The sequence below is a fragment of the Esox lucius genome, chromosome 20 (assembly GCF_011004845.1).
Source record: "Esox lucius isolate fEsoLuc1 chromosome 20, fEsoLuc1.pri, whole genome shotgun sequence".
NCBI classification, from domain to species: Eukaryota; Metazoa; Chordata; class Actinopteri; order Esociformes; family Esocidae; genus Esox; species Esox lucius.
Window position 1 is genome coordinate 39,912,212 of NC_047588.1, and position 13,769 is coordinate 39,925,980.

The window sequence follows — 13,769 nt, forward strand, 5'->3', positions numbered from 1 at the left end:
TCTTGTAGTTTATTATCCGCTTCATCTGGCTGTTTCTGTATTTAGCACGTTACAGGTACTTCCTGTTTCAGTTTTTGATTTCACAATGGAATGGTGGTCAGATTTCTCAAAGGTCGGCCTTGAGTAAATCTTTCTGAGCAGAGTGAAATAGATCCACTAGTTGCCACAAGTAGTACAGTTGACTTGTTCATAAAATTTTTGTAAAACAGACTTCAGTGTGTGTGCTGGCCAGTTGGTATGTAAGCTGACCATAAGATGAGATGGCATTACTTTACGGTGAACGTTTCATAGCTCATGCAATCAAAACGAATCGGGGCACTCATAGGAACAGAGACGTCTGAAAATACATGTGAACTGAACTATAAATGATAGTACTATAACTGTTCGATGGAGACTTAAGCGTTGTCATCTCACTAAAACAGACCCTGGTATGACAGATTGTATAATAACCACACCAATTTGGACCTGGTCATCCCCTAAATTGGGTTTTAGTTTATTTTTTGAAATAAAATCAAGTAAGAGATTTCCAATTCAGTGGAATCTAAAACATATGTCATCTTGTTAACATCATAAACATTTCACAAAGTTTTTTACTATTTAACATTAGAACCCCCAGGCCTTTCAGAGCCCCTTTCAGAGCCCCTTTCAGAGCTCCAGTACCCGCCTGAGCAGAATGCCGTGTCTGGTTATTTCTTGGGTCTGCTGCTGATGGCAACGGTTGGATGCACAGTGATGAGAAGGCAAACACTCTTGTTCTCCATTTCTTGTAAGGAGGCTCAGGCTTTGGCAGCTCAGTATCAGTATCAGAATCAGAATCAGATGAAAACTTGCCATTCAACACGTTGATTTCGGGATATTTTTCTGATCCTCCATCTGACTCCATCTCATCTAAATTTTGTAGCGTCTGCAATTCTGTGAGGGCGTCAAATCGTTGGTTTCGGTGTGCCATTGTGAACTAAGCACTGTAAATTGTGTCTGAGTTGTGTCTGACTTGCTCACCGAGTTCAGATTATATACAGTCCTTTTAATTCTCAGACTTCCTCCACGTACCTCAGATTCAGAATCAGAATGAGTTTTTATTGCAGAGTAAGTTTCACAACAAACCAGGAATTTGTTCTGGCTGTTGCTGCAACAATTTATACAAAAGGAAACGAATAAGAACAGTGGACTGAGCATAAAAATAGTAGACTGTGCATTAATAAATTACTATAAATAACTAAAAAGTATATGACAGTTGCAAGATTTTGTCCAATTGAGGTTTGTGTGCTGTATGTACGTGGAGAGGGGATGTAGATTTGTCCAGTTGAGGTTTGTGTGCTGTATGTATGTGGAGAGGGGATGTAGATTTGTCCAGTTGAGGTTTGTGTGCTGTATGTACGTGGAGAGGGGATGTAGATTTGTCCAGTTGAGGTTTGTGTGCTGTATGTATGTGGAGAGGGGATGTAGATTTGTCCAGTTGAGGTTTGTGTGCTGTATGTACGTGGAGAGGGGATGTAGATTTGTCCAGTTGAGGTTTGTTTGCTGTATGTATGTGGAGAGGGGATGTAGATTTGTCCAGTTGAGGTTTGTGTGCTGTATGTATGTGGAGAGGGGATGTAGATTTGTCCAGTTGAGGTTTGTTTGCTGTATGTATGTGGAGAGGGGATGTAGATTTGTCCAGTTGAGGTTTGTGTGCTGTATGTACGTGGAGAGGGGATGTAGATTTGTCCAGTTGAGGTTTGTTTGCTGTATGTACGTGGAGAGGGGATGTAGATTTGTCCAGTTGAGGGTTGCGTGTGTATGTGGGAAAGGGTTATAGATTTGTCCAGTTGAGGGTTGTGTGTGTATATTCAGTTTGCTTCCGGGGGCAAGTTCATGAGGCCTACTGCTGTAGGAAATAAACTGTTCTTGTGCAGAGAGGTTTTGGTCCTGATAGACCTCAGCCTTCTGCCAGAGGGGAGAGTTCTGAACAGTCCATTTCCAGGGTTAGGGGGATCAACCCCGATCATTGCCGCTCGCCTCCACGTCCTAGAGTTGTGTAGGTTGTGTAGAGACAGCAGATTGCAGCCAACCCCTTTTCTGAATTATTAAGGACTTATGGAAACTGATTACATTATGGGGACAGTGATGTAATAATATGACCTCCCTGCTGTACTTTATCATGTCAGAGCTGGGTCATGGCCCTGTTCTCTGAAGGTGGCTCAGTGAAAGTTTAGTGTAGCAAATAAGACAAACATAAAACTATTAATCAATCAATCAAATGTATTTTCCAAAGTACTTTTTACATCAGCAGTTGTCACAAAATGCTTTTACGAACACCCAGCCTAAAATGCAAAACAACAAGCAACAACAGAGTTGATGCACCAAGACTGGGAAATACTCTTTAATATGGTCAAAACTTAGGAAGAAACGAATGCATGTGTATTGTGGGTGTGAATTATTTTATTGTTTAATCGGTTTCATTCAAAAAATATACAATTGCATCAGCAAAACTCAAACTGTGCTTTCTAACTGATGTCACTTTTGTCTGTAAGGGGTAAGTGAACTTCTCATTAATTACGTTAGTTTGTTATTGTTTGAGAAGTTCCTCACACCAGAGGGTTCTGTCATCATATGTGGGAAAGACTTGGATAATGCAGCTCCAAAACCCTCAGGAGTTTCACCAATTAAAGGTGTTGGAGACAGATTTTATCCAGGGCTTTAACAAGGCCCTAATACAACACTCAAATCCAACCTTCACCAAAGTTTAGTGCTGTAGACATCTATTGTCTTTTGTGTGGCCATAGTATGAACCTCATTAATAAACATAATATTCTCAAGACAACTGACTGTCCAGAATTGACTGGACCGTATCCGTTTATCCATCAACGCACTTTTCAGTTGAGCGTCATATGTCATCAATTTGAACCCCATGTGCATCCGCGTAGCTCCTCCTTGTCTCAAAGGTAGTTGGGAAACACCAAAATGTCCAACATTATGCATTCATCATATTAGTGTTTTTGTTAATAATTTGATATGATTATTCTTAATGTTTCTCATGTTCCATTTGACTTCAAAGTGTATATTACATCAGCCAAACTAAACTCTGCTCTGGCTGATGTCACCTTATTGTCTCTATTGGTTTAGTGAACAACTCTTTAATGATGTTAGTTTGACTTGTTTAGGAAGTTCCTCACACCAGAGGGTTCCGTCATCATCTGTGCACAATGAACTGTAAGAATATGGGGCCAAAACCCTCTGGGGTTCCCCAATTAAAGGTGTTGGACACCCTCATGCTATACTCTAGGGCCTCAATAAGACAGTAATACAACATCAACATTCTTGGTCAATCTGTAATACACACTAAGTGTCTTTTTTCTGTGCACAAAAAGTACAACTTTATTACGAATTCAAAGACTACACTGAATCAGCAAAGCTGAGTTGGCCTCTGTACAACCTTCTGCCCTAACTCCACCACACAAAGGGCAAACCCACCTCCAATAACCGAACAGACAATAATATAGCAGATAGTATCTTAACCACGACATGGTGGCTTGCAGCTGACCAGTTAAAATACTAATATCTAAACACTAATATCAGTCCAGTGATTTCTCTGGCACTGACTTTACCAATTAACTGCTTTTTTTAAGGAAAGTGTACTTATGATTGTCAGTTGTTGGTTTTCAAAGACACCTTAAGAAGAATGTCCTTACTTTAATTCGCTCTGTATAATAGCATCTGCTTAAATGACTAAAATGTAAATGTAAAAAGAGAGGCCATGCACATAAATCTAAAGGTGGATTATAAAAAAGCACAGTCTTCTAAATATACATTTGCTCCTATAAATCATAGTATGGACTGATAATGTGGTCTGGTTCACGTACAGTTCACGTATAAGTTATGTAACGAGAGAGTGCAAAAAAAATCTAGAAAGAGATGGTCACGCAGAATGGAATACATGCAAGCATCCGGTCTGCGTATGTGCGTTATTTAACGTCTGTTAAATTATGCACATTGTGAATAATTTGCTCATTGTGCTCTGATATTGAGATCCATAGACTCCAACAGTTCAAAGGGAGCTGCAGATACTATAGTATTTTATTAATGTACCTGACACTCCAGGTTACATCATTGACTTCATACATTTAGCATCGACTGTATGTTAAAATAATGGCACTTTTAGGACAGGTGATGCATGAGCCAACTGAATCCTGGGAATGATTAGGTGCCATGATGATTAGGCCAGATTGGAGATTTGGCCACCATCCCTGAACTGCCCCGCTCAAAAAACACCTTTAAGAACACAGTAAAGTCACAGAAGGAGTGATGAGGAGGTAAAGGGCCCATGCAGTGAAGTTAGAGGTGTCCGAGGACTGTCCTCTGGCCAATGGTACCCCACAGACCTTGACAACTGCCTCGGATCTCCACTTACCACCCGAATTCTATTCATAAACCCTGGGTTCATATGTCACATGAGAAACACAGGAATCCACAACAAAAGAAGAACCAGCACATGGTGGTCATCAAAGCTCGAAAACACTGTCGATGGCCGATTGGCAACCTGCAACACACATGTACCCGAAGAAGCAGCTCAGACCACTGGATCTACACGGGCCACAATAGTTGGCACCAGAGCCTGGTAAAGGTTTTCACAGGGAATTTAGCAATTTGACATGTAATTGTATGATGTTTTTTTTCAACCATTATCACAATTTCTTGTTTTCAGCTTGGATCCATAAACCTGTTGGACAGCTAATGGCAAATGAGTAGAACCAATAATAAATTTAAGCAAGATGTTGGGCAGCAGGATGACCTATTGGTTAATGTATCTGACCAGCGACCAAAATACCTAAAAAGGCTTTCCATTGCTGAAAATTTGTTCCCAGTCATTCGCACTGTGCAATAAGAAAATGACCCATAGGAATCTATAAATAGGCAATGACAGACAAATGGTAAAACAAGAAACCAGGCAAGCCTAGTTCAGACGGCCCGTAAAAAAACCAATGCTTTGTTGCCCTCACTGGATTAAAGCCTATGTCTCCCACGTAAGAGGCTGTGTCTTTAACCACAACACCACAGAGCTTTACACCTGCTGAACGTTGGTATAGCACATATAGCGAGTTTGAATGTGTCACTAAACACCATTAAGCATTGTGTTACACTGAGTAACGTTTCTTATTTAGTTTACCTCCACCACAAGTAGCATCTATGAACTTCATGGCTTTTGCCACTGGCTGTTTCAACAGCTTATTAGCCATTCGTGAATGACATTGATACAGTATCTATCAACATACAGTAGTTGACGATAACTGACTTTTTCATCCAGTGAAAAGACGAGAGAATTGTGTAGCCAACGAAGTGTTTGTCTATCCTGAACAAATCCTAATACATTATTCAAAAATCCACTAGAAATAGTTGCAATATAACAATGAACAGTTTTATTTTAGGCTTCCTATAATGTATCTACTGAAGGTTGTACCCAGCGAAGCTTTAGTCTATCCTGATCAAATTCTGTTTTGCCACTGTCCGTTTTAACAGCTTATTAGCCATTCATGAAGTTACATTGATACCGTATCCATCAAAACAGATGACGATAACTGACTTTTTCATCTAGTGAAGTGTTGGTCTATCCTTTAAAAATCCTAATATCCATTAGTACAGTTCCATTTTAGGCTTCCTGTAATGACGATAACTGACTTTTTCATCTAGTGAAGTTTTTGTCTGTCCTGAACAAATCCTTAGGCATAACGTGTTTTGACGGTGACTGGAGTTGAACACATTGTTCCATATCCCTATTTAAAAGATGTTACTGTAGGTTATGTGCTACCACGCAGAATAGTTGAGAATGAACACCATCTCATCTTCATCCGCTTATCCGTATCGGGTCGAGAGTTGAGAATGAACACCCAATAAGAAAATACAAATATTGGTCAGCGCTTGTGGTCTTGTTGAACCAATTATTCTTTCTGTTTGTCTGTCCAAATCATAGCCTCATCTGAACATTATTCTCTGTGAAGGCCTGTGGAAATGTTTTGGTGTGGGGATATGCCATCTTTGCTGTTTGTCGATGAATAAGTCTCACTGAGGAAGCATTGTTAATTACACATAATGTACATATGAAATAAATGTGCCTGTTTGGCTTTGACATGATTGTGCTTTGAAACTCTTGGTCAGAAACACTGTTCATCCCTAAGCAGGGTCAGTGGTGCTCCATCCCTGGACAGAGACCAGATGGTGCTTAAAGTGAATAAACATGTGTTATAATTTGTCTACTTTTAATCATATGAAGCTTTCGATTTAGTGAAAAAATACCGTTTTAATTTAACATTTTGTTTAGTAGCCTCTAATTAAAAATATTTTGTAAGTATTTCAACAGGTTTTTTGTTGTTTACCCAAATTATTATTTCTAGCTGAATTAACACAATAGGAGAAGTTGAGCAAACACCTCGCTTTAGTTTAGATTCCTTTTAGAGACATGGATGTTCTATTTATACATTTTTGGCCTTCAGGTCCTTACAAATCGAGAATTAAAGCAAAGATGTTATAATTGTTTTAATGTTTTTATATGATACCCTGTATTTCAAAAGGCCTTATTTTGAAGGCCTGCTTTTATCTAAATAAAGGCGTGCAATTCATCCACATTACTTTGAATATACTTAAATTGTTTATACTTATCCAGTGTTTCTTAGACTAACCTGTGATTAAAATTGTCCGTTGCATTGTTTGGTCGTTAGGCCTGGGAGCCCTGAATCTTTTATAAATTTTTTGACAAAAAAAAGAAGAAAGAATTAGCCCCTGATCTATTCATCTATAAATCCGATCGCGCATTATGACAATGTAGACGTGTAGGCCGTGTACGTTAACATTTTCCTCCAGCATGTACATTCAAAACCCTGTACTTTCTGTCCCGGACGGGGCGGGGGGATGGGCTAAGCTCCGAATGTATTGTGATCCCACCTCTGAAAATGGTGGTCCCAGATAAGATGCTTCAGATTCCTAATATGACTTTTCCAGCTTTGGCAGTTATTTTGAATGCAAGTGGCAGATAAAGTAATTCCGAAAATTTGATATTCCCATTTCGGGAGGCTTTAGATATTAAATAACGCATGATTTTGCAAAACAGCAGTGTGACTTGAAGGTATACTGCAAGCTTCCTAAGAAAGGTCATGTACTCTTACAATCTTCACTTGCCACAGCGAGAAGAGGTCCGGGCCCATCTCAGAGTCTGGTTCCTCTCTAGGTTTTATCCTACGTTTGAAACCTACTAGGGAGTTTTTCTTGGACACTGTTCATCAACCATGTGTTGCTTGGTCTTTGGGGTTTCATGCTGAGTATCTCTAAAAGCACTTTCCAACAACAATGTAAAAAGGGCTATTTAAATCAAATTTGATTGATCTGATAGATTATTATTTCTTCTGTTTTCTGTGTGAATTTAAAGTGCACATTGCATCAGCCAAACTGAACTCTGCTCTGAATGATGTCACCATGACCTTATTGTCTCAACTGGCTAAGTGAGCATTTCTTTAATGGCGTTTGTTTGACATGTTCAAGATGTTTCTCACACCAGAGGGTTCTGTGTCATCATCTGTATACCAGTTACTGTAATAATAACGGAGCAAAACCCTCTGGAGTTCCACCAATTAAAGGTGTTGGAGACACACATGCTTTACTCCAGGGACTCAATAAGGTCCTAATACAACATCAACATTCAAAGTTAACCTGCAATAAACCCCTAGTGTATTTTCTGTTTATGCAGAAAAAGTACAACCATTATTATGAATTCAAAGTCTATATTGCATCAGCAAAACTATGTTGGCTTCTTGACAACCCTCACTCCTGTTGCCTCCATGGAAAGGTCAAGAATCCCACCTCTGAATTATCAGTGTAGTGAGATGAGACCTTACCTCGACCTGGTGGTTTTTAATAACTGTTAATGAAGGGAAAGAGGCCTGACACAGAGCTGTGTCATCTAGACAAGTACATGTCAGGTAAGGCAACATAAATCTCCCCCAACATCTCTTTGAGCAGAGCCCGAGATTTGGCCAGACCTTCTAAGGGTGTCTAAGGGCTTCTAAAGTCAAACAATCAGTTGTATCAAATAATAAAATGAGACCAGGCCCCAGACTGTCTGTTAATAGGAGACCAGGCCCTAGACTGTCTGTTAATAAAATGAGACCAGGCCCCAGACTGTCTGTTAATAGGAGACCAGGCCCTAGACTGTCTGTTAATAAAATGAGACCAGGCCCCAGACTGTATGGTAATAAAATGAGACCAGGCCCTAGACCTTCTGGTAATAAAATGAGACTAGGCCCTAGACTTTCTGGTAATAAAATGAGACCAGGCCCTAGACTGTCTGGTAATAAAATGAGACCAGGCCCCAGACTGTCTGGTAATAAAATGAGACCAGGCCCTAGACTGTCTGTTAATAAAATGAGACCAGGCCCCAGACTGTATGGTAATAAAATGAGATCAGGCCCTAGACTGTCTGTTAATAGGAGACCAGGCCCTAGACTGTCTGTTAACAGGAGACCAGGCCCTAGACTGTCTGTTAATAGGAGACCAGGCCCTAGACTGTCTGGTAATAGGAGACCAGGCCCTAGACTGTCTATTAATAGGAGACCAGGCCCTAGACTGTCTGTTAATAGGAGACCAGGCCCCAGACTGTCTGGTAATGAAATGAGACCAGGCCCTAGACTGTCTGGTAATAAAATGAGACTAGGCCCTAGACTGTCTGTTAATAGGAGACCAGGCCCTAGACTGTCTGTTAATAAAATGAGACCAGGCCTTAGACTGTCTGGTAATAAAATGAGACCAGGCCCTAGACTGTCTTGTAATAAAATGAGACCAGGCCCTAGACTGTCTGGTAATAAAATGAGACCAGGCCCTAGACTTTCTGGTAATAAAATGAGACCAGGCCCTAGACTGTCTATTAATAGGAGACCAGGCCCTAGACTGTCTGTTAATAGGAGACCAGGCCCTAGACTGTCTGGTAATAAAATGAGACCAGGCCCCAGACTGTCTGGTAATAAAATGAGACCAGGCCCCAGACTGTCTGTTAATAGGAGACCAGGCCCTAGACTGTCTGTTAATAGGAGACCAGGCCCTAGACTGTGTGTTAATAGGAGACCAGGCCCTAGACTGTCTGTTAATAGGAGACCAGGCCCTAGACTGTGTGTTAATAGGAGACCAGGCCCTAGACTGTCTGGTAATAGGAGACCAGGCCCTAGACTGTGTTAATAGGAGACCAGGACCTAGACTGTGTGTTAATAGGAGACCAGGACCTAGACTGTGTGTTAATAGGAGACCAGGACCTAGACTGTGTGTTAATAGGAGACCAGGACCTAGACTGTGTGTTAATAGGAGACCAGGACCTAGACTGTGTGTTAATAGGAGACCAGGACCTAGACTGTGTGTTAATAGGAGACCAGGCCCCAGACTGTGTGTTAATAGGAGACCAGGACCTAGACTGTGTGTTAATAGGAGACCAGGACCTAGACTGTGTGTTAATAGGAGACCAGGACCTAGACTGTGTGTTAACAGGAGACCAGGCCCTAGACTGTCTGGTAATAAAATGAGACCAGGCCCCAGACTGTCTGGTAATAAAATGAGACCAGGCCCCAGACTGTCTGTTAATAGGAGACCAGGCCCTAGACTGTCTGTTAATAGGAGACCAGGCCCTAGACTGTGTGTTAATAGGAGACCAGGCCCTAGACTGTCTGTTAATAGGAGACCAGGCCCTAGACTGTGTGTTAATAGGAGACCAGGCCCTAGACTGTCTGGTAATAGGAGACCAGGCCCTAGACTGTGTTAATAGGAGACCAGGACCTAGACTGTGTGTTAATAGGAGACCAGGACCTAGACTGTGTGTTAATAGGAGACCAGGACCTAGACTGTGTGTTAATAGGAGACCAGGACCTAGACTGTGTGTTAATAGGAGACCAGGACCTAGACTGTGTGTTAATAGGAGACCAGGACCTAGACTGTGTGTTAATAGGAGACCAGGCCCCAGACTGTGTGTTAATAGGAGACCAGGACCTAGACTGTGTGTTAATAGGAGACCAGGACCTAGACTGTGTGTTAATAGGAGACCAGGACCTAGACTGTGTGTTAACAGGAGACCAGGCCCTATACATCCAACATTCCACCCAGTGTATATTTACAAGCAATATGGAGTCAGATTATTAAATATTAAATTATCATCAAGGTTATATTCTCCTGCGTTCATTTTCCTACTGCGTTAACTGTCCCCTTAGTAATCTTTGATGAGGTAATTTATTTCCACCTTACCACAGAAAATATATTTTATTATTATTTTGTCTGAGAGCATTCATGGATTCTGGGCAGGGAACATACAGCAGCTCTTTCAGTACATTTTGTCAAGGTGAACTAAAAAACACTCTGGATATATCTGTGTATCAGAAAGCTGTGCTTCATGTCACGCACAGTAACATGTCTTGTTGCATTGTCATGTCTTTCATCATTCTCATACCCAGTCACGCTCCCAAGTGAAGTTCTACTGCCACAATTATGCTCTCTTCTTCCATATATTCATGTTGCCCTTTCCTGGACTTAATTCATACTGCCCTCTCCTGGCAATAATTCATACTGCACTCTCCTGGCAATAATTCATACAGCCCTCTCCTGGCCATAATTCATGTTACACTCTCCTGGCCATGATTCAAACCACTCTCTCCTGGCCATAATTTATATTGCATTCTCCTAGCCATAATTCATACTGCCTTCTCCTGGCAATAATTCATACTGCACTCTCCTGGCAATAATTCATACAGCCCTCTCCTGGCCATAATTCATGTTACACTCTCCTGGCCATGATTCAAACCACTCTCTCCTGGCCATAATTCAAATTGCACTCTACTAGCCATAATTAATATTGCCATCTCTTGGCCATAACTCATATTGAACTCTTCTTTCCATAATTAATATTGCCATCTCCTGGCCATAATTTATATTACACTTTTCTATCTATGATTCATATTGCCCTCTCCTGGCCATAATTTATATTGCATTCTCCTGGACATAATTCATACTGCCCTCTCCTGGCCATAATTCATACTGCACTCTCCTGGCCATAATTCATACAGCCCTTTCCTGGCCATAATTCATATTGCACTCTCCTGGCCATGATTCATACTGCTCTCTCCTGGCCATGTATTTATTAATTATTACAATTGTACTCTTAATATGTTCACCCCTGGCACAGCCAGAAGAGGACTGGTCACCCCTTTGAGCCTGGGCTCTCTCTAGGTTTCTTCCTAAATTCAACACTACTGTTGTTTGCTCCTTGGGGTTTAAGGCCAGATGTTTGTAAAAGCACTTTGTGACAACTGCTGATGTAAAAAGGGCTTTATCAATAAAATTGATTTGATGATGATTTGATACTGGTGGAACCAGAGCCATTGCTAGGATCAAAATATATTCGGGGCTCAGTTCTCCCTAATCGGAGAACTGGCTGCGTGGCCAGTTCTCCGATTAGGTTGTTGGACTCTTTCAATGTTAGGCCATCTCTCTATTAGAACAAAATTCTCTGTCAGTAATGTTACTCAATAATTACACACATAAATGTAAAGGACCTACAAAAAGACAAGCGCCACAGTTCAAATGACATACATTGCACTATAATCTGTTTCTTACTCCTTAGAATAAAATTGAATCTTCTGTCATACCGTACTCTCCATTTGTCATGTGCTGTCATTGGAATGTTAACATGTTACAGATGCTTATCAAGAGACTGAATACAGGAGCAAAAGGTCATGCCTTAATTGCTTTACCCTATTCCCAGGAAGAACAGATGGGAATGTGTCCTTAGCTGATAAGGGGGACTATTCTCCTGACCATAATTCATACTGCATTCTCCTGGTCATGATTCATACTGCTCTCTCCTGGTCATTATTGAAATTGCACTCTCCTGGCCATAATTCATATTGCCATATCCTTGCCATAACTCATATTGCACTCTTTTATCCATAATTCATACTGCCCTCTCCTGGACATATTTCAAATTGCACTTTTCTATCCATATATTAATGTTGCCCTCTCCTGGCCATAATTCATACTACCCTATCCAGGCCATAATTTATGCTTCATTCTCCTGGTCATAATCATACTGCACTCTCCTGGCCATTATTCACTAAATCAGAACTGCTTGGAAAAAAAATTCAGCTTGAATGCATTCCTTCAATTAGTGCAGTCCGGCTTTAAATTGATGTAAATGTGTCTGGTAATGGGTGGTTACAGGTGTTTTTTAGCAGATTACTTTACCTGGTCTGTATGTGCAGAGAATGTGCATTGTGTGTGCAAGGTTAAGTTGTAAAACGTTTGATTAAACAAGATGGCTGCATTCTGTCTCATCACAGCCCAAACCGAACCACCCAACAGAGGCCAGAAGAACGTGTTAGGGGGTAAATGATTCTGTCCTGAGGCAATGCAGCAGTAGATGACAGATCAGATTTCTATTGCCCGCACAATGTGGCCCGTACAAACCCGCCCAATATCTACCACACTTTTCACATGATTTTCATCTGATTTTGCTTCTCCTTGGGACACCTAATCTGTGACAGTATCTGACAACCTTTTATTAACCCTTTATTGACCCTCCCCAAGAACTTGGTTACACTCATCCATGTCTCCGCCATTACTTCCGAATATTTAGAAATGATCTTCAAATTATTTACAATTTCTCTATTTGATTAAGCGTCTGCTTTCAACATGTCAGATTGTCTACAAACACTAGGTCTCAGAACCATTTGAAACTTGGATGGGGTCCAATCTATTCTATCTGCATCCACTGAAGGGGTCCAATCTGGTCTATCTCCATCCACTGAAGGGGTCCAATCTGGTCTATCTGCCTCTACTGAAAGGGGTCCTATCTGTTCGACCTGCGTCCCCTGGAAAGAGGCCCTCTCACATTACCCTCGGGCCCCAGAGTTGTTATCGTATTTTGGCTCAACATTCCAGCCATGCCTCTGTCTTGTCTGCTGACGTTGCACTGGATTAAATGTCAACTAACTCTGAGAGATCCGGAGTGTGTCCCTCCTGTTAGCTCTGCTTCCTTGACTGCTCTCATAACTTTGTTGTTGGCATTTTCCCTGTTTATTGTTATACTGTAGCAGCCTGTCTGGCAAAATATCTGCAAATATAGCCTGTCTGTCTTGATCTTAAGCATATAAACTGCATGGCCTCAAATTAGCCCAAAACTTCTCTCCCATTGGCAGTATTGTTTCCTGCATTAGTTTTATTGAGTGTGTGATTGTGTAGATGTTCACTATCTGGCCATCGGTTGAGCAACCAATTTAAACTTTACCACTGGTCCCTCCCTGGTTAACCAGTCTGCCGTCACACAGCCATGTTTCTGGTCCCTCCCTGGTTAATCAGTGTTTACCATCTGCCTTCACACAGCCTGTTTTCTGGTCCCTCTCTGGTTAACCAGTGTTTACCGTCTGCTTTCACACTGCCTGTTTTCTTTACTTCGTCAACATCACATGAGAAGTAATCAACACCACAGTCCCTGTCAGCTGCCATTGGAATTTCACCAGCTAGAGGGTTAAATATGTCTTCTAACACATGTTCACATTTGTGCTCAACCCTGTCCTATTTGGATGGCTATAAGGTCATGGGTTTTTCCTAGTTTTTATTTAACATAACTAATTGCCTCCCATTTGTTGCCTCCCATTTGTCTACCTCAACATCTGCTCTTAACCAGTGAAGTACAAACATACTGGCAGTCATGCATACGGTGTGAAGACGTGACCATGTGTTTAATCTAGTACTCTAGCTGCAGGTCCATCCCTGAC